Here is a 19,688-nt window from a genome sequence, read left to right on the forward strand (position 1 = left end):
AAAGCACATGAGTTTTAGTATTTTCAGCAGCCTGCGTGAAACAAGAGACCCTCTCCTGAGATCCAGAGGAGCCAGCCACTGCAGACTCACCGCCTCTTGTCTCGTTTTTAGGTCTGGGAGCTTGTACGGGAGGTAGGAAGGATACATCAGTGTCAGGACCCAAGGACAGCACACATTACTGTGCGTCAAGCGAGCTGATATCCAAGTTCAGGTTCAAATTGTACCACTGCATGACAGTGACATAACACAGCCGTTAGCACTGACAAAGCACTTTATACAACATAGCTATCACCACGCTTGATTCCTTGCCAGGCCACTGGACTGCCAGACGCTTCCACGGAGCAGGCCTGCTGATGGCCCACCACAGAAAAGGACAGATTTTTGAGGTCAAAACCAGGCTTCTTGGATGCCTGGGTGGCTCAGTCAGTTAAGCGTCTGCCTTTGGCTCAGGTCGTGATGATCCTAGGGTCCTGGGATCGAGCCCCATGTCAGGCTCTTGCTTAGTGGGGCATCTGCTTCTCCCTCCCCCTCTCTGTCCCTACCCCCACGCCTTGTGCTCACTCTCTCTCTCTCTCTCTGTCAAATAAATAAATACATACATACATACATAACCAGGCTTCGCCACTCATCACTTGTGCAATCGAGACATAAAAGGAAATGCAGAGCATAACCCAGGTCTTGAGGGCTTGTTGGAGGTTTTCTTAAAATTAAGCAACAGGAGTTCCCCATTTTGCCTCTGTGCGCCTCCAACTCCTTCTCCCCACATCACTCGGAACAAAGTACTTTTAAAATCCCAGACCTGCTCATTTTGCGCTCTTAACGCATGGATTCAGGCTCTTAGATCCTTAGCACCGTGCTCAGCAGAGAGCTGGCAATAGGTAATAACACCTAACGCACACATATGCTTTATTGCGCTTCGCGGATTTTGCAGCTTTTACAAATTGATGGTTTGCGACAACCTTGCATCGGGCAAGGCTGTCAGCGCCCTTTTTCCAACAGCACGTGCCCACTTCGTGTCTCTGTGTCATGTTTTGGTAATTTTCGCAATCTTTCAGACTTTTTCATTATGTCTCTATTCGTGTGATCAGGGATTACAACTCACCAAAAGTTCAGATGATGGTTAGCGTTTTTTTAGCCATAAAGTATTTTTTTTTTAATTAAGGTATGTACCTTGTGGGGGGTTTTGAGACATAACATTATTTCACACTTAACAGGCTACCGTATGGTGTGAACATAACTTTCATGTGCACTGGGAAACCAAAAAATTCACTTGACTCACTTTACTGCGATACCCACTTTATTGTGGCGGTCTGGACCCAAACCTGCAGCATCTCTGAGGTCAACCTGTACTTAGTGAGCTCTCAGTAGACGCCGAGCATTGCTCCAAACAGTTTAACATGCAGTGACACATTTAATTCTTAAGACGAGCCATCAAAAAATGGTATGAACTATTATCCCAATTTTATGGATGAAAGAAGCAAAAAGCAGCGAGTAAGTATCTTGCCCAAAGGGATGTAGCTGATAAATGGGAGAGCTGGAATTCAAGCCAGGTAGATGCTGGAACCAGAGTCTGCCTTCCGACCACGAGGTCCTACCGCCTTGCTTTAAACAAAAGAAGGAGCATGAAGAATGACTTTATAAAGCAAACAAGTGCAATTCACTAGAGCACGGCATTCCTCGGATCAAAGCAGGGCTACAGTGTATACAGTTGCCTTTGTAAAGGGGACACTTCATTTAAACACCCCCAATGGAAACAAAGTTAAATTTATTCTCCTAGATAATCATAAGAAGATTAAAAGTAGATGTGCTAACTTGACGTAAAGCTCCTGGGAACAATAAAATTTAAAACGAAATAAATTAACATTCCGTTGCTATTAAATGTCATCCAGGCTTGCTAGTTAACATGTCTGGAGTGTACTGTTTCATTGATATGCCCTATTCCCTGCATCTCAAATACCCCATCACAGACATTGGCACTAATTTGCTGTTTGCATCAGGGCTTCTACTCTCAATCCATATACTAATAACTTCTGTTTTTACAATGCTTTGCAACGTAGCAATTACCGTCTTATACATCGTCTCGCTTAATCTTCACAACCACCCTATGAGACTGGCATCATAATTCTCATTTTTCTCGTTCGCATCGAATGACAGCCAGAGGGTTTAAGTAATTTCTTCAAGCTCATTCGGCTTGCAAGTGGCAGACTATAGACGCAAGCCTCAACCCAGACTTCAAGTGTAAGTCCTTTCCTATCGCCCAAAGCTGGACAAAAAGAGACACGGCTTTTACCGGGATATCAAATTCTATGCCTTGTGGGGCCGCACGGACTAAAACGGAGTAATAATATTTATGGTTATGTTGGAATCTTGTCTCAGAAGAGCTCAAATGCTTTATGCCTCATTAATCTTGCTGAATGTCTCTAACGTTCCTAAAAGGGCAGACCGAGACGTGGACGAGAGCGCCCCGTCGGTCCTGATACCAACAACCCCCCCAGCACACCCAGCTCTCTGACTCCCTCGAGGCTCCCTAGTCAGGCGACGTGGCCTCAGCTTTCCTTGCTTTCCAGTCACAGAACACAGAGGAAGAAGTTGAAAGTAACCTCCTTGTTTCCAAGGAAGATGTGTTTAGGTGTCTCTCCAGCAAAAAGAGCGAAGTGGAAGAAAGATCACAGAATCACAGATGAGTAAGCAGAAGAGGCGACCGATCTCGTTTTTCCACTCACTAGTAGAGCAGCTTTGGGCAAATCTCTCTCTAGGCTCCCAACTGCTCATCTGTTACCAAAAAAAAGACATCTAGGGGCGCCTGGGTGGTTCAGTCGGTTAAGCGTCTGCCTCCGGCTCAGGTCGTGATCTCAGGGCCCTGGATCGAGTCCTACTTCGGCCTCTCTGCTCAGCGGGAGTCTGCTTCTCCCACTGCCTGCTGCTCCCCCTGCTCGTGCTCTCTCTCTCTCTGACAAATAATAAATAAAATCTTAAAAAAACAACAACAACAGGTGTCTAGGTCAGGTGTCCGCACATGAGGGCCTGTGGGCCAGATCCCACCCAACACCTGTTTTACAAATCAGGTTGATTCGAACATGGCCACATCCATCCATCATTTATCACTGATGGCTGCTTTCACATGAAAGCAGGGCTGAGCAGTCAAGACAGGAACCATCTGGCCTGAAAAGCTCCAAATATTTACTACCTGGCCCTTACAGAAAAAGGCTGGCAACCCCTGGGCTAAATCATGCTCCAGCCTTTGCCCTCTGGCTGCAAATCTCTGGTCATAACAGAATACTTTTTTTATTTTTTTATTTTTTTTTTTATTTTTTTAAGATTTTATTTATTTATTTGACAGAGAGAGACAGCCAGCGAGAGAGGGAACACAAGCAGGGGGAGTGGGAGAGGAAGAAGCAGGCTCCCAGCAGAGGAGCCTGATGTGGGGCTCGATCCCAGAACGCCGGGATCACGCCCTGAGCCGAAGGCAGACGCTTAACGACTGAGCCACCCAGGCGCCCCCAGAATATTTTTTTTTAAACATGTATTTGAATGCCGTAATAGCCATGAGAAACAAGGAGAGGGATGCTTTGGCACGTAGATTTCTGAGGACTCTGTGAAAGAAGACAAGTGGGATCCTAGGGAAATGGGAAGCCTTGGCCCGCAGCATACGTGAGAAAGGGGCAGCCACGGAAGGTGGGGATGAGCCCAGGGAACGCCTCACTCACACAAGGAGGACAGAGAGGACGGGGAGGCTGCGTAGGTGCCCTGACCAAGCTGTCCATGCCCAGCGCCTCAGCAGCAAAGGCATCCGTCCCCACACTGGAGCCCTGAGGCGGAAACCATGAGCTGGGACATGAAGACAGTGTCCCCAGTCCCACCTGCCCCCCAACCCTGGAAAAGGGGGAGTGCATTACCAGGAGAATAGCTACTGGTACATTCTACCCACTGGCATGGTCCCCCAGTCCCTGGAGAATGGTGTCATAAAAAGAGGAAGCATCCACAGGGGAGCAAAGAGGTGAGCACACGTTGCCTACCCTTAGCACCATGACTGAGTGGCCCCAGGTACAAACACAGCCTCATGCCTGAGTAGACAGTGTTCCTAAAGCGAGCAGAACAAGACTTTAGATAATAGCATAAAATTAATATAAAGACCGCTTAGAAATCAATTTAAAAAGACAACGAATCTAAAAAAAAAAAAAAAAAAAAAAAAAAACCCAGCCAAAGGATACGAACAGGCAAGTCGCCAGAGAAAAATCAACAGCTGTAAATCCGTTTAAAGGTTCAAATTCAGGGGCACCTGGGTGGCGCAGTCGTTAAGCGTCTGCCTTCAGCTCAGGGCGTGATCCCGGCGTTCTGGGATCGAGCCCCACATCAGGCTCCTCCGCTAGGAGCCTGCTTCTTCCTCTCCCACTCCCCCTGCTTGTGTTCCCACTCTCGCTGGCTGTCTCTCTCTGTCTAATAAATAAATAAATAAATAATTCTTTTTTAAAAAATAAATAAATAAGGCTCAAATTCAAGTAATAGGAGGACTCAGACTCAAACAACAATTACCTAATAACCCTGGCCCTGCCCGCATCAAACCCATAAAACTCTGACAGTGGAAATAACTGTTGTCAAGGGAGAAGGTGTACTTTATCAGCCTATTTAACATTAAATATGCATACTTCCTTTATTTTTTTTTTAAGATTTATTTATTTTAGAGGAGGGGCAGGGGGAGAGGGAGAGAGACTCTCAAGCGGATTCCGTGCTGAGCCTGGAGCCCGACGCAGGGCTTGATCTCACGACCCTGACATCATGACCTAAGCTGAAACCAAGAGTCGGATGCTTAGCCTACTGGGCCCCCCAGACGCCCCTATGCATATTTCCTTTAATCCAACAATTCTCAGTATCTGCCAGAGAGAAATACTATTACACGCGCAGAAAGATGCACGGACAAGGACAGTCACACAGCACAGTTTCAATTAAGAAAATCGAAGTGGCATAAATTCCCACCAGTAACAGGTCACAAGCCAACTCGGGTACGTGGGAGCTAGGGAATACTCTGCTTTCTGTGCAACAGGGTAACTGTGAGCTTCTGATGGATGGTGGCTTTTTCTTTTTTTAACCATATTCTCTTGTCCCTGGAACAATGCCCGTCATAGAGAGGTACTGAAATTTACTGGAAGAATTAAATCTGTATGAACGTGCCTGTGCTGTCCTTGGGATGCCAACGTGTACGGACCACATCAATACACACTCACACACTCTCTTGCTCTCCAGCTTCCCGTTAGGTTCATGCAATGAGAATCTCCCTCCAAGATCAGGAGTGTATCAGTCAGCTGGGGCTGCATCGCAAAATACCCCCAGGGGTAGGGGGGATTAAACAACAGACATATTCTTTCTTGCAGTTCTGGAACCTGAAAAGTTGAAGAACTAGGTTGGGCAGGGTTGGGTTCGGGGTGAGGGCTCTTTTCCTGGCTTGCACACGGCCCCCTTCTTACTGTGTGTTCCCATGGCCCGTCCTCAGTGCATGCATGAGGACAGAGAGCCAGCAAGCCTTCTAACATCTCCTCTTATGAGGCACTAGCCCCATGGGGGCCCCACCCTCACGACCTCATCGAACCCTAAATGCCTCCCAAAGGCCCACCCCCAAATACGATCAGGTGGGGGTTAGAGCAGCAAACATATGAATTTGGGGGTGACAGAAACATTTAATCCATCATAGAAAGGGAGAAGCAGGAAGGAAGGATTTTTACTCCCCTTGGTCCTTCCCTGTGGAATTGGTGCAGACAGACTGACTGCCGCCCTCCACTGACAATCTCAGCCCTGCCAAGCAGCCCATTCCACACATCTCTCTCTCTCTCCCTTCCTCCCTCCTGCTTCCCTCCTCCTCTCCCCCTCCCATAACTGCTCCCCACCATGCCCCCACCTGGTCTAGAGGTAGTAACAGTACCCTCATGATTACTGACCTCAGGGTGCTGAGGTTTCCCTATGGTTTCCCTACACCCTGGTTCAGAGTATCCAACTCTCCTCAAATTACCCAGTTTGATTGAGTCATGTGTTTTCTGTCAGATTCCTGACAGACACAGAGAGATGTCTAGAGCATATTTTTTTTTAAAGATTATTTATTTATTTGAGAGAGCGAGAACAAGTAAGAGAGAGAGCGCAAGTAGGGGCAGAGGCAGAGGGAGAAGGAGACTCCCCACTGAGCAGGGAACCTGATGCGGGACTCGATCCCAGGACCCTGGGATCCTGACCTGAGCCGAGGGCAGACGCTTCACTGACTGAGCCGCCCGGGAGCCCCTAGAGCATATTTTTAAGTAAAGAATGCAAGTTCCAGGGGCGCCTGGGTGGCACAGCAGTTAGGCGTCTGCCTTCAGCTCAGGGCGTGATCCCGGAGTGCTGGGATCGAGCCCCACATCAGGCTCCTCCGCTATGAGCCTGCTGCTTCCTCTCCCACTCCCCCTGCTTGTGTTCCCTGTCTCGCTGGCTGTCTCTATCTCTGTCGAATAAAGAAATAAAATCTTTAAAAAAAAAAGAACGCAAGTTCCAGACCAGAGCACAGATAATGACATAAACTGTGTAGGGATATATAGAAAACAAAACTACGTATTTCTCTGTGCGCGTACATGTGTGTAAATTCAGAGAAACAGAGGAGAAAGGAGGCACACTGCACTGATGACAGTGACTGAGGAGAGGAACAGAAAAGAAGGGTCAAGGGGACATCTCACTTGATCTATTTTTCACTCTGTATTTTTATTTATTTTTTAAGTAGGCTCCACGCCCCACATGGGGCCTGAACTCCTGACTCCCGAGATCGAAACCTGAGATCAAGAGGCTGACCCCCACCAACCGAGGCACAATGACTGGCATAAACAGCATTTCTTTAAAGACACACAAAAGTATTAGTAGCCGTTAGCATCAGACAGTAGCATTACGTGTGATCTCTGTTTTCTCCTTTTTGTCTTCAAAATTTCCTGTAGCGAAAATTACACGGCTTTTGTGATTATGAAATGATTCACATCACGCATCGGATACATTAAGTAGAGAGGACTGGGTCAGAAAGATGATCTCTGAGGTCATTTCAGTTCTAACCCCCGGCCTCTCTGAGGGGTCACTTCAACAACAAAAATGATCGGAACAGCAGAGAACGACAGGAAATGGGCGGTTTGACCAAGCGGTTCCGCGGAGAATACATGAGGAGACATCTAACCACTGCAGGGAAGTAGAGTGGGGCCACCGACAGGCGACAGAGGCCTCGGCCGAGCGTGAGGGTAGGCGGAGAGGAGCAGCCCACGGTCAGGGGGGAGACGAGACCGGTAAAGACCATGGCCTTCTCTCTGTTGGTAAGGATTCACACACTGGCACCTGGAGGAAAGGGCACAGGGATCAACCCTTCCTCCCCCAGCAGAGTCGGGAGGGGAAAAAAGAATTGAGAGGGTGTCCAAGGCCCAAGGCCAAGAACCAAGGTCCAAGGCTTGTGCACAGCTCAAAAGCAAATTGGCCTATCGTCTGGACGTGCGTAAGAAATGGGCTTATCCTTTTGTCCGAAAGCAAGTGCCAGAGCAAATAGGCGATGAAAGCAATTGGCAAAAGGAAGGCTTCTCTTCCACTGCTGGAGAGTCCCTAAAGGCCGTGATAAAAAAAAAAAAAAAAATCTTGATTTTATGGAAGAAGTAACTGGGGAACCTCGGAGCTGTGTTCTGGGGACAGTCACACTAAAAAGAGATGTCCACACAACCCCCGACCTAGGTCCCTGGCAACGAGAAGGCAAAAGACCGGGGCAGTTAAGCCAAAAAGGCTGATGTATTTGCATGAAGGTTAAAAGCAGTGGAATTATCATAACATGTAAGAAGAAAACCACAAAACAGCTTCTCCTCCCTCACTTCTGTTCTTTTGGGGTTTAAATTCCCAGCTCCCTGATCACTAACTGCTTGACCTTGGGGCAAGTTCCCCCACCCTCTCATTCCGCAGATGACAGATGCGGGGAAGATTCTCCATCATTATTAGCAGCCTTCCCCCCCTCTCTCGTTTTGCTCCTTCCCTCTTATATTTATAAATTCATGCAGATACCAGAGATATTTTTAGTGCTGTTTCCAACCCACTGAAATACATTATGCTACAGGAAGTAATTTGTTTACAAAGCAGACCCATGAATCTGAATGCTAAAAAGGAATTCCCTTCCCAAGTATAAAAATAACGAGTCTCTTATTGATTAGCAGATAACCTGCTGGCAGGGAAAAATGGGAGCCTGACTTAAATACATTATGAATTCCACCCGCCCCACCCCCAGCCCCGCAATGCCTACCGACCTGAAAACCCTGTAGAACCATGTACCAGTTTTGTGGGGACAGAAAGAAGGATCCGTCATCAGAGGAAAGTCAAAGCCTGGAAACTTCTTAAAGCTCATCACACAACAATCTGCTGCTCTGTCATTCTAATTCCGCCTCCATCTGGTAAGTGTCTGAGATCGGCTTCCCCAGAGGCAGACCCTGAGACGGGGAGTGGTGTGAAACTGATTTATTAGGAAGTATTCTGAGGAACAAACAGTGGGGGAGTGGGGAAGGAGGCAGGAGAGGGAAGGAAGCCATGCAAGGATGAGATTTCAAGCCAAGTCTTAGAGAAGACAGCATTCACTCAACCCCACGGGCAGAAGAGGTGGGGGGGACCTCTGGAGACAGTGGAAGCCACTGTCCCATCAGGAGCAAGGGACACTGAGTATTGATTGTCTCACACCTGCCTTTCACCAGGTAAGGGCTGGCTCAGGGGGCGCTGGCTTCCCAAGCACTCCCTGCTCTCCTTGCACTAAGGCAAAGCCATCTCCAACGTCCTCAGGGACAGCCCTTCCAGAGAGAGAGCACCGAGAAGACCGTGCACGGGACAACGGGATTGATTGCGGCACATTTGGCCAGATATTGTCAGCAAATGCTATTTGTCCTGAAATCTATCCCCAAGACCTCTCCTGCTAACTCATTTTCAAAGAAACAGAACATATATGCTGGCCTATCTCAATAGCATACATTTCGTTTCCATCCACGAACACAAATTAACCCCAATATTCATCGGAACAGGTCCCGTCGTAAAATCCGAGTTCATCTTAACCCTAGCTGTCAGAAGACACGCCACATTCTTCTCTTGTACAGCCTCATTTGCAAACCCTCCAAAGAGATCCTGTTCGAGTGTTGTCCTAGAACCGTGCTTACTCAGGAATATCAAGCCCTTGAGAAGTAAGATTGATTTAGGCCACTTTGATGTTAGACCTTTTTTACCATAGAAATAGGTATTGAACATACGATGCAGCATAAAACTCACATAGAAGGATCTCCACAACGCGGTGGGCATCGTGGCCGTCCAGCTGTCCACGTGCATCCCACGTCCCTCCTCGACGCCGACTTGCACTAGCCAACTGGAAAGTCATAATCTGCAGGAGAAGGAAAGGTAATCCTGTTGGGGTCCACTCAGAATCATCTGCTGCCAGTAAGAGTGCAGGATCATTAGATCCTTGAGACAAAGTCAGGCGACTTCCCCACATCGGTCACCTTTCACTCTCCAAGGAATTGGCAACTTGGTGTCTTTCGACTGCTATGGCACAGAAGGTGAAGGGACACAGCCCATCCCAGGACGGCTTCCCTGTGACCCACGGGGTTATCCCCCTTCCTCTTTTACCTGTATCCTCTGGGGGTAAAGCATCAGGACCAGCTACATGGACTATACGATCTACTCTGCTACGTAACTGAGGGAACTCACAAACATACACCACAACTGGGCATGTCTGTCATTCCTTGACGATTCACTCACTTCATTTCCATGCAAGAATTGTTTCCCTTGGGGTTCCCGGGGGGCGCAGTCGGTTAAACATCCGACTCCTGATTTAAGCTCAGTTGGTGATCTCAGAGTCTTGAGATCGAGCCCCGTGTTGGGCTCCTCGCTCAGCGCAGAGTCTGCTTAAGACTCTGTCCCTCTCCCTCTGCCCCTCCCCCTGCTCTCACATTCTCTCTCTGTGTGTGTCAATTTAAAAAAAAAAATTGTTTCCCTCTGGCCTTTGCAAGTAGAGGAAGCTGGGTCTTTCTCACCTGGGTCTAGGTTTCAGATACATTCGCCCCAATAGCACCTACTACGGAAGTTCCATCAGCCCTTTTCTGGAAGGCCAGGAAAATGCCACTTTTTTTTTTTTTTTTTTTTTTAACAACTCAGTACCTCATCTCTCATTTGGGAGTCACCTACCCCGCCACTGTCCTTCCCCAGAATAGTAATATAACCACTAGGCACTGTAACTGTTAGCTATTCAATTACAATGTCATGACTCTGGACGCCATCCAAAGGAAGATCTTTAGTCAATCGAAAATCTGAATGAAATACATGCTTTCGGGGCGCCTGGGTGGCACAGGCGTTAAGCGTCTGCCTTCGGCTCAGGGTGTGATCCTGGGGTCCTGGGATCGAGCCCCGCATCAGGCTCCTCCGCTAGGAGCCTGCCTCTTCCTCTCCCACTCCCCCTGCTTGTGCTCCCTCTCTCGCTGGCTGTCTCTCTTTGTCAAATAAGTAAATAAAATCTTTAAAAAAACAAAATACATGTTTTCAATTACAGACAAAAGACAGGATAAAGCTTAAATGTTCCAATGAGCTGGGAATAAAAGTGAGAGAACGTGAAAAAAAAAAAATACAAAGGGAAAAAGACTGGAGAACCTGTAACTACTGAAAACTTGGAAAGAATTACAAAAAGTAGTAATATTGCAGATCAATTGCTCCGGAGCGGACAGAGGTGCTGGGTAGAAGCCAGGCCAAATTCTCCAGCGCACAGAGCCAGGCTACAAAGAATGAAGGCCAACCTCTGACTCTAAACTCCATTAGGGTTTCCCCACTCACTTCTGACTCAGGTGGGTGCCTTGCTTGGCCTATTTTCCCATTTATAAGATATGCATAAGAATTCCAGGGACATAATACCTTTGGCACTCCACTGTGAGAATTTTAATTGTACTTGTTGGGGGAAGTGTAGTTTCCAAACTGCATACCCATTAACTCCCTGCAAGCAAGCCACCCATACATAGATGCTTATTTTTTTTGACCCCAAGATCAAAAATCTGAGCTGAAATCAAGAGTCAGACGCTTAACTGACTGAGCCGCCCAGGTGCCCCACAGAGATGCTTTTAAAAATAAGTGTTTCTATCAAGCCACATGTCTACTATGCTCCCTGTTGAAAAGACTTCCTTCCTGTCCCATTACTGTCATATACGTGGATTGTACCATATTAACAAAATATATTATATTACACTATATGTATTAGGATAACTAAAAGAAGTTTTTAAAGAGGTCAAAGTAACACTGAAAAGCCAAACTAGAAGCTCAAGGTCGATTTTACCCCTCGGCATTTATCAAATAATTCAACGTCATTCAACATTTATTGATGCTTTCTATATTCCAAGGCACTGCACCACGGGGGTTCCGGAGCCGGAAACTAGACCCCATGCCACAGACATAAAGTTGAAGATATGCATTCCACAAACACATCCCAGCCCTTTCGTGAAGGTTGTTGGAAATGCCCTTCCCAGCTCCCAGGCTACTCCTCATCTATTCAACCCTGCACCGGAACCTTCCAGAACATGTACTTCAGTTCAGCTGCCTTGTAGGCACGGACACCCAGAAGATTGGTCTGCAAAAGCACGGAGAGCATAAGCCACGCCAGCAGCTGGATTCCACAGTCCTCAGGAAGTCTGGGAATACATCTGAGATCATCACAAAAACTGCACAGCCCCTTTCTCAAATGAATTGTTTGGAGAACTGATTTACTTAATGGGTATTTTTATCAACGTAATCCAAACACGGAGCTGAGGAATCCAACACACTACGAGGCCGACTGAGAGAAACCACACATGCTTCTCTCGCTTTTCCCAAAGGTCCACTCGACTTCCCAGGGTCAAAGAGTTTCAACTGCTCCCCGTGTCTCTTCCAGTATTTGCCTGCCGTGTTTCCAGATAATATGTTTCTTCTGCCATTTACTCACTTCAACATTTGGGATATTATCGACTGACTTCCAAATATGGGAAATGATAATTTCGCTTTTAAATTCCTACCACCTATCTACAAACCTCCAAATCAGTAACGCGACAACTTGTGTTTAAATCTGTCGTGAATGGGGTACCTGGGTGGCTCAGTCGGTTAAGTGCCCGACTCCTGATTTTGGCTCCGATCATGATCTCAGGGTCCTGGGATTAAGCCCCAAGTCAAGCTCCACGCTCGGCAGAGTCTAGTTGAGATTCTCTCTCTCCCTCTCCTTCGGCCCCTCCCCCTGCACTCTCTCTCTAAAATGGATGAATAAATCCTTAAAAATAAAAATTAAAAAATTGTAGTAGGTTATAATCATGTCAAATTGAAGTGCATACGATATTATGCTAATTATATAATCATAATGCAGTCTAATGAATATATATTAATTATAACAGTAAAATATTATGATTCCATTTGTTACAAAATATTTCTATTGCAGATTATAATTACATATTTATATTATTATATTGTTACAGATAATCATGTTGTGATTTCTTTCTTTTTTTTAGATTTTATTTATTTATTTGACAGAGAGAGGGAGAGCATGCTCGTGCGCACAAGCAGGGGGAGCAGGACGGGGACAGGGAGAAGCAGGCTCCCCGCTGGGCAGGGAACCCCATGTGGGACTTGATCTCAAGACCCCAGGATCATGACCTGAGCTGAAGGCAGACGCTTAACCGGCTGAGCCACCCAAGCGCCCCATGCTGTGATTTCTAATACTGTATTACATGACTATTAAATCATGTTATAATAGAGTTCAGTTTTATATCCAAGGTTTCCTAGATTATTTTGGTTTCCTAGATTATAAACAAGTATAGTTTTTTGTTCAATTATTCAACTATTGTTAGTCAAACTCCCCTGTGCACCAGCTCCCACGCTCAGCACTTGGAACAGAGTTGTGACCAAAGGCCCCTGGCTCCATGGCTCTGACATACCAGTAGGAGGCTATAAACACAATAAATAATTAAATTCAGAAGTTGGTAGGTGGTGTTTAAAAAAAAAAAACAAACCCATGATCTCCTTAATTTTCTAAATACTGTGCTAGCTTTCTAGGTACTGTGCTTAATTTTTCTTCACATGCTCCATCGTATCCATCAAATGCCTCCCAGTATTACTTTTCAAATGTTCAAACATAATCAGATAATCTGATTTTTTTTTTTAATAGGCTCCATGCCCAGCATGGAGCCCAACACGGGGCTTGAACTCATGACCCTGAGATCGAGACCTGAGCGGAGATCAAGAGTCAGGTGCTTAACAGAGTGAGCTGCCCAGGTGCCCCTATAATCTGATTTTTAAAAAGATCTCCCCACCAGCAGAGAGCTGGGCATTTACTGAGGTACGTCCAAATATCAGTATTTGGACTTTTTTTTTTTAATCTGAACGAGAAATTTGCCCTCTCCCCCCCACCCCCGCCGGGTTATCAGTGTCTGAGAAGAGAGACCAGCAGCCTGATTCTCAGTAGGCAGCTTTTTGTAACCCTACTGTATGCAACCATGAGCTCTGCCCTCTGTTGTCCGTGGTGTAAATATCGCTCCAGCTAGAGCCCCGGCTCGGAGGCAATTCTCAGTGAGCACAGATGCCGTCTGCAGAATGTGGCATCCACACGGCATCAGAGACCCCTAAGAAGAATACACGGATCCAGGAACCAAGGCACAGAAGCAGAAATCGCCCCCTTATCATCATTCCCAATGTCCTACTGCGGCATTTCACGCTTCCTATTTTCACGGCTCTGGGCGCGGCAGGGCTAAACGTCCTGGTCCACAGATCGGGGGCACGCTCTGGCCAAAGAAACAGCAAAGGTCTCTGAGAACTGCAAGTAAAGACTGCATCCTGGGTCCTTTGAATGCCTGGTGTCCAGGCAACAACAGACGAGAAGAGCAGTCACCATCAGGGCAGGGGTGATGGCCCCCGACTATCAGGCGGAAATGAGGAGGAGTATATGTGGAACTCAGGGGATCCAGGAGGACACCCCTTGGGTCTCCTCTGTCCAGTTGTGAACATAAATGGACAAGCGCCACAGCCCCAACCAGAGGAGGACAGAATTACCAGGGGCTCAGGCCCCCGAGAATGAGGGCTTAGGTCACCACCCCGGTAAAGCACCAAGGACAGCTGAAAACAGGGGAACTCAGAATAGATCATGTAAGAGGAAAATGATGAGTACCAGAGGCAGCCCCGAGACCATCCTCCCTGCCGCTAAGTCTCCCCTCATGAACAGAGTCCACTGGAACCCTGAGGACACAAAGTGTCAATGGCGGCGGCCGTGGAAGGACGCCGCTCAAACCTTCCTTCGAGAAAGAATTTGCTGTTCGGCTTCAAGGAATGCATCCAGGGGACATCCTCGGGCTGACAGCCCCCTCAAGATCTGTCCCAGCTTTTGACTGGAGGCCACACTCTTCCCAAGCTGCCATAAGCCCACGACTAAGCATCTCTGTCCAGTTTCGGGCTCTAGAAGCAACCTTTGCCCTGGGACACCCTGTTGACTCCCTGTTGACTGTCAAATGGACATCGATGTCTGCACCTTGCCATCCCCCATCCTGCATCTCCTCTTCTTTTTCCACAGACGTGAGGTTCCATCATAGCCTGAAAGCTTTCCATACGCAAATCTGCTTCACCCCCTTTAATCTTTCAAAGGCATTATATCCACTTCCAATGCTCGTTCTCAGCATCCATCTCCTGGAGGACTTGACTGACACTTCAGTCCAGCAGCCCCCAAATGCTACAGGATGAAGTACGGACCCCACGGTCACATGCCTGCCGCACACCCTGTCTTCTATAAAGTATGTCCCTTGGGGCTACAGGATCTAATGCAGGACCCAGTGCTGGTGAGTCATTCTATAAGCCCTTGAACAGTGGTTCTGACAGAAGTGTTGCATGTAGAAAGGTCAAACCCATAATCAGAATATGTGTCTATCCCAGCCACGATGAAGTGCTGCTCTTTCCAGTGTAGAAGGGGTTCAATGTAATCCATTTGCCACCAAGAGGCTGTTGGCTCACCCTGAAAAGTATTGCCGTATCAGGAGGTCGGCATCAGGCTCTCGCTGATGGTCAACCATCCAGCAGTAGTTAGCTAAGCCTAAATGGAGAGAACCCAAGCTGATGGGTCCCTACCTAGCCTTCGTACCTCCCGCCATGATTACTCCATTCATAAGCTCACTGCCCAAGCACTGGGATAGGCCAGCAACAAAAGTTGGCTAACATCAACTGGCTGAGTCATTGTGTCCCGCGGCCAGTGACTCTTCCCCAGTGGATGCTGTCTCTGGAATGCTAGCGTGTGTAATTCACACTTCAGGTCTACTCCCAGATGTCCAACCATGTGCCTCCTCCCAAAAATCCCTTTTCTCCTACCTTTCAATCTTGCTTATTCCAGGCCCCTGACTAATCAGCTAAGCCATTGCCACTGCTCATCAATCCCTATATATCCTTACCTTGGGCCACTTCTTCCACACAGTGGATGACTACACTGCCCAAAGGTCTGCCCACAGGTGGTATTTCCCCACAGCACTGTGTATCAAAACCACCCCTCAGTGGGGATAAGGTGTGAGAGCAGTGAATTTTCACTTTCAGCAAATACAGCAGGCCTACTCATCCATGAACCTGGCTCAGGTTTTCCCACCTTCAACAGCTGGGTGTAGGGAACCTCCCGTGAAATCACAAGCAGGTGGAAGCTAAGGGAAAGGCTTCATTGGAAATCTTCCATAGTCGGCCCTAGCAATTTCGGTTTCTCTACCCAATTTAGTGGGGTCTTATTTTCTTCCAAGCTTCCAAGACTCATGCCAGCAGAATATTAGACCTATCTCCCGGGTCTTTGCCAGCCTGTTAAGTCCTGAACCAAAGAAGAGTATCTTGTAGTTTAAAAAAAAGAAAAAAAATCTCCCCTATACAACTTTAAATTCCACATCGCCTAATCCAACACCCCAGGATTCACCCCCCAGCACACTCTCCTGGTGCCTGTGGGTCCTGCAGCTCCTTTTGCATTGAACACCCCTCCCTTCCACTAGCAAACTTAACCTTTCCCCACTGGGTCATGCTGAGGCTTGACCTTAGCTATGGGTCTGGTGGCTAGGAAGACAGAAGGGGCAGATCGCAGACAGCCCGTATCATTCTCCAGGTGATTCTACCCCACGCGGCTGCCCCACGGTATTTAAGCAAGCAGGAGGACTCTGTCTTCCCACAAGGGAATTTACTGCAGTTGTAAGAATTTAAAGGAATCTGGGAATTCAGGTATTTGAATACAGATCTCAGAGTCCTGCTCCCACCCTAACAGGGACCTCGCTTGTCGTAGAGGTCATAGACTTGCCGTGGACTTGTCCGGGCTGAGAATTCAGCCTTCTCCAAAGTGCTGTCACTCTTGCAATTAAGTCCCATGCCTGGTCTATCATTCTGTCGTCCCTTTAAATGCTGCCAAGCACACCCTCTGACTTGTTTGCTTCCATCCGAGTTAGTGATTGACTGCCAAGAGCACGAGGAGTCTTCAGCAACTGTCTTATAATACAAATGCTCCTGGACTTCTCAAATGCCAGTAATAGGACACAAGCCAGTGCATCTCTTCCACCTGTGCCCCCCCCCACCAGTTCTCCACAAGTTAAAGGCTTAACAATTGCAATGTTCCTACAAACCAGAGACAATCAGTAACTCGCCTAGCACCAGGGACCAGGGCTCACTGCCAGCCACCTGGAAAGTGCTCCAACCTCAAAATCTCTTAAGAGTCCACTTCCTTGGGGCCCTCTTCCGGGACCAACCATCACAGGTCAGGTTCCCTAGAAGCAGAGTCTAGACCAGAGACTTAAATTCATGGGTAAGGGACACCTTGAGTGGCTCAGTCGGTTGAGCGTCTGCCTTCGGCTCAGGGAGTGATCCCAGGGTTCTGGGATCCAGTCCCGCATTGGCCTCCCTGCTCAGCGGGGAGCCTGCTTCTCCCGCTGCCTCTGCCTGCTGCTTCCCCTGCTTGTGCTCTCTCTGACAAATAAATAAATAAATAATCTTCAAATTCACACATAAAGGGGATGGGGCAGGGCACCAAATCTATCCACCAAATCCCCCGCTCACTAAATGTTTCAAACATGACCACTGCTTGGCCACCCTGATACTTACCGGATTTGAAATATCTATTTCAAAACCGAAGATATTGAGATGGGAGTTGTGCCCCTCGGGAACCCAAAAAATTATGCCCAACCATAAAAAGAAACGTATCATCTTCACGCCGTGGCCTCTGAACGAGAAATCCAGATGGTGCTACAAACTCAGCAAAGGTGAGTGATCATAGATCACCCAACGAGGAATCGAGTGTTAAAAAAACAAAAACAAAAACAGAAACACCAGACACTGACTGTCAAGGAGGCATGGGAGTCCAGGCCACTGATTATGTAACAGAATGCCCATGATTAAAATAAGTAAATTGAAAAATAGGTAGGGCTTCCAAATAAAGCATGTCTTCTATTAGCTTTACATAAGGCTAAGCATCTCATAATTCATTATATCAGAAAATTAATGTACTCTGTAAATTCTAGAGAGAAAATGTGCAAAGAAGGGCTTTAAAGACATTTTTAGCTCATATTTCTCTGTTTGAATTCATCAGCTCCCTTCTGGTTTCCAATCTGTCACAAGAAAAAGTACCTAATTGACTGCAATTTCAGCACTGGTGGAAAACAGAAACAATCCAAAGGCCAATAATAGAGTCGAAATGCCTTTCTCTTTTACCAAAAAGTAGGTTTGCATCCAAAGACAGAGGCTTTGAAAAATGCATTATTTATTTAGCACTGAGAATAGGGAAGCCGGGCTCTGTTCGGGAGTTTTCTTGCTTTCTGTTATCAAAATGTCATTCTGCTCTTCAACCACACTTCCTACATAATAGGCGTGCTATTTCCATTTAAAATGTTTAGACCTTTTTCTCAGAGGGCAAAAGAGAAGTCACACAGTAGAGCCTTCTGAGCCTTTCAATATGGAAATTGTCCAAATAAGGTACAAATTCAGCACAGTGATTTGGGGGGGAAGGCGAAGACCTTGAGAAAACATTGATATGGCTGCATGTCAGTTTCCTTCCAAAAATCAGAAATTTCCAGCACTAACAGGGGAAGAAAAGGAAAGCTTTGCACGACGCCAGCATACCTCCAGAGCATCCACGATTACCAACATGGGGTCTAGTCGGATATTTAAAAAGAAACGTAGGAAGCGGAGGTAAAAAGGGGAACAAAGATGGATGTGAGGGCAAGTTTAGAAGCTTGAAGAGTGTAAACACCAAGTCTTGGGTTTTGACAGATGCCTACTGCTCTTCCGGTGAAAGAAATACCTATACGTGGTTGAATTTCTTTTTTCTTTTTTTCTTTTTTTTTTTAGAAAGAGAGAACGCACAAGCAGGAGGAGTGGCAGAGAGAGAGGGAGAAGCAGACTCCCCGCTGAGCAGGGAGCTTGATGTGGGGTTCAATCCCTGAGATCACAACTTGAGCTGAAGGCAGACACTTAATGGACTGAACCACCCAAGCGCCCCGCGTGGTTGAATTTCTATACTCTAATCTCAAAAGCAAAGAACGTCGTATGGAAACTGGACAACCTCGAGTACAGTTACTTCGAAAATATAAGGGAAAAGCTTTGAAGACGCCCAAGCCTAGAATCACAAGATTTAGAGCTGAAGGGACAAGAAAATCACTTCACAGATAAGAAGGTTAGTTAACAGGGGCGCCTGGGTGGCACAGCGGTTGGGCGTCTGCCTTCGGCTCAGGGTGTGATCCCGGCGTTATGGGATCGAGCCCCACATCAGGCTCCTCCGCTAGGAGCCTGCTTCTTCCTCTCCCACTCCCCCTGCTTGTGTTCCCTCTCTCGCTGGTTGTCTCTCTCTCTGTCGAATAAATAAATAAAATCTTAAAAAAAAAAATTAAAAAAAAAAAGGTTAGTTAACAAACAGGTACTCCCTTGGACATTTCTTATCACGTTCACAAGATACTCATAGCTGTTCACTAATACATTCCTTTGGATAGTAGATGCCAGCCTAAAATCGAAATTTCTTAGAAGCAGAGAAATTTCCAACCAAAGAGAAACCTTGACCACAATCCAGGGGACTTGCTGGCTACCCCATGAAATCCAGAGGAGGGTTAAGGACATTTACCAATACTTTAGCAAGAAATGCCATTACTGGGGTGGCTCAGTCAGTTAAGCGTCTGCCTTCGGCTCAGGTCATGATCTCAGGGTCCTGGGACCGAGCCCCATGTTGGGCTCTCTGCTCAGCAGGGGAGGCCTGCTTCTCCCTCTCCCTCTACCCCTCGCTCATGCGAGCTCCTTCTCAAATAAATAAATAAAATCTTAAAAAGAAAAGAAATGCCAGTACAAGCCATCTTGTCCACTGTTGGCATCTCAAATCATTGGAGAAAATGGTTGCCTCTTAAATAAATGGCATTGGGATGACTGGTCAACTCGGGGGAGAAAAGGAAGTGAGACCTCTGTTCCATCAGAGGTATAAAAATAAAATAAAAATTAAATACAGAGCCATGAAAGAAGTCATCTTTAAATTGGGAGTTCTAAACACATATAGACAATTCTGTCGACACCCACTGCTACACTTCAGAGGATATCCGTACAAGAAGGCAGCACCCACGTAAAGATCCAGGTAAAGAAAAATCCGGGGGCGCCTGGGTGGCACAGCGGTTAAGCGTCTGCCTTCGGCTCAGGGCGTGATCCCAGCGTTGTGGGATCGA

General features: G+C 47.0%; 1 long non-coding RNA gene across 1 annotated transcript in view; it reads right to left on the reverse strand.

Annotated features, from left to right (window-relative positions):
* Positions 1-19,688, reverse strand: part of LOC123790459 (uncharacterized) — a 269,122-nt gene that overhangs the window by 240,973 nt on the left and 8,461 nt on the right. Inside the window, exon 2 of the long non-coding RNA XR_015724605.1 lies at positions 9,274-9,382. This is a non-coding gene — a long non-coding RNA (uncharacterized LOC123790459). The remainder of the gene's footprint in view (positions 1-9,273; positions 9,383-19,688) is intronic.

This window comes from Ursus americanus, chromosome 5, assembly GCF_024610735.1.
Source record: "Ursus americanus isolate L20-20 chromosome 5, mUrsAme1.1.p, whole genome shotgun sequence".
Lineage (NCBI taxonomy): Eukaryota > Metazoa > Chordata > Mammalia > Carnivora > Ursidae > Ursus > Ursus americanus.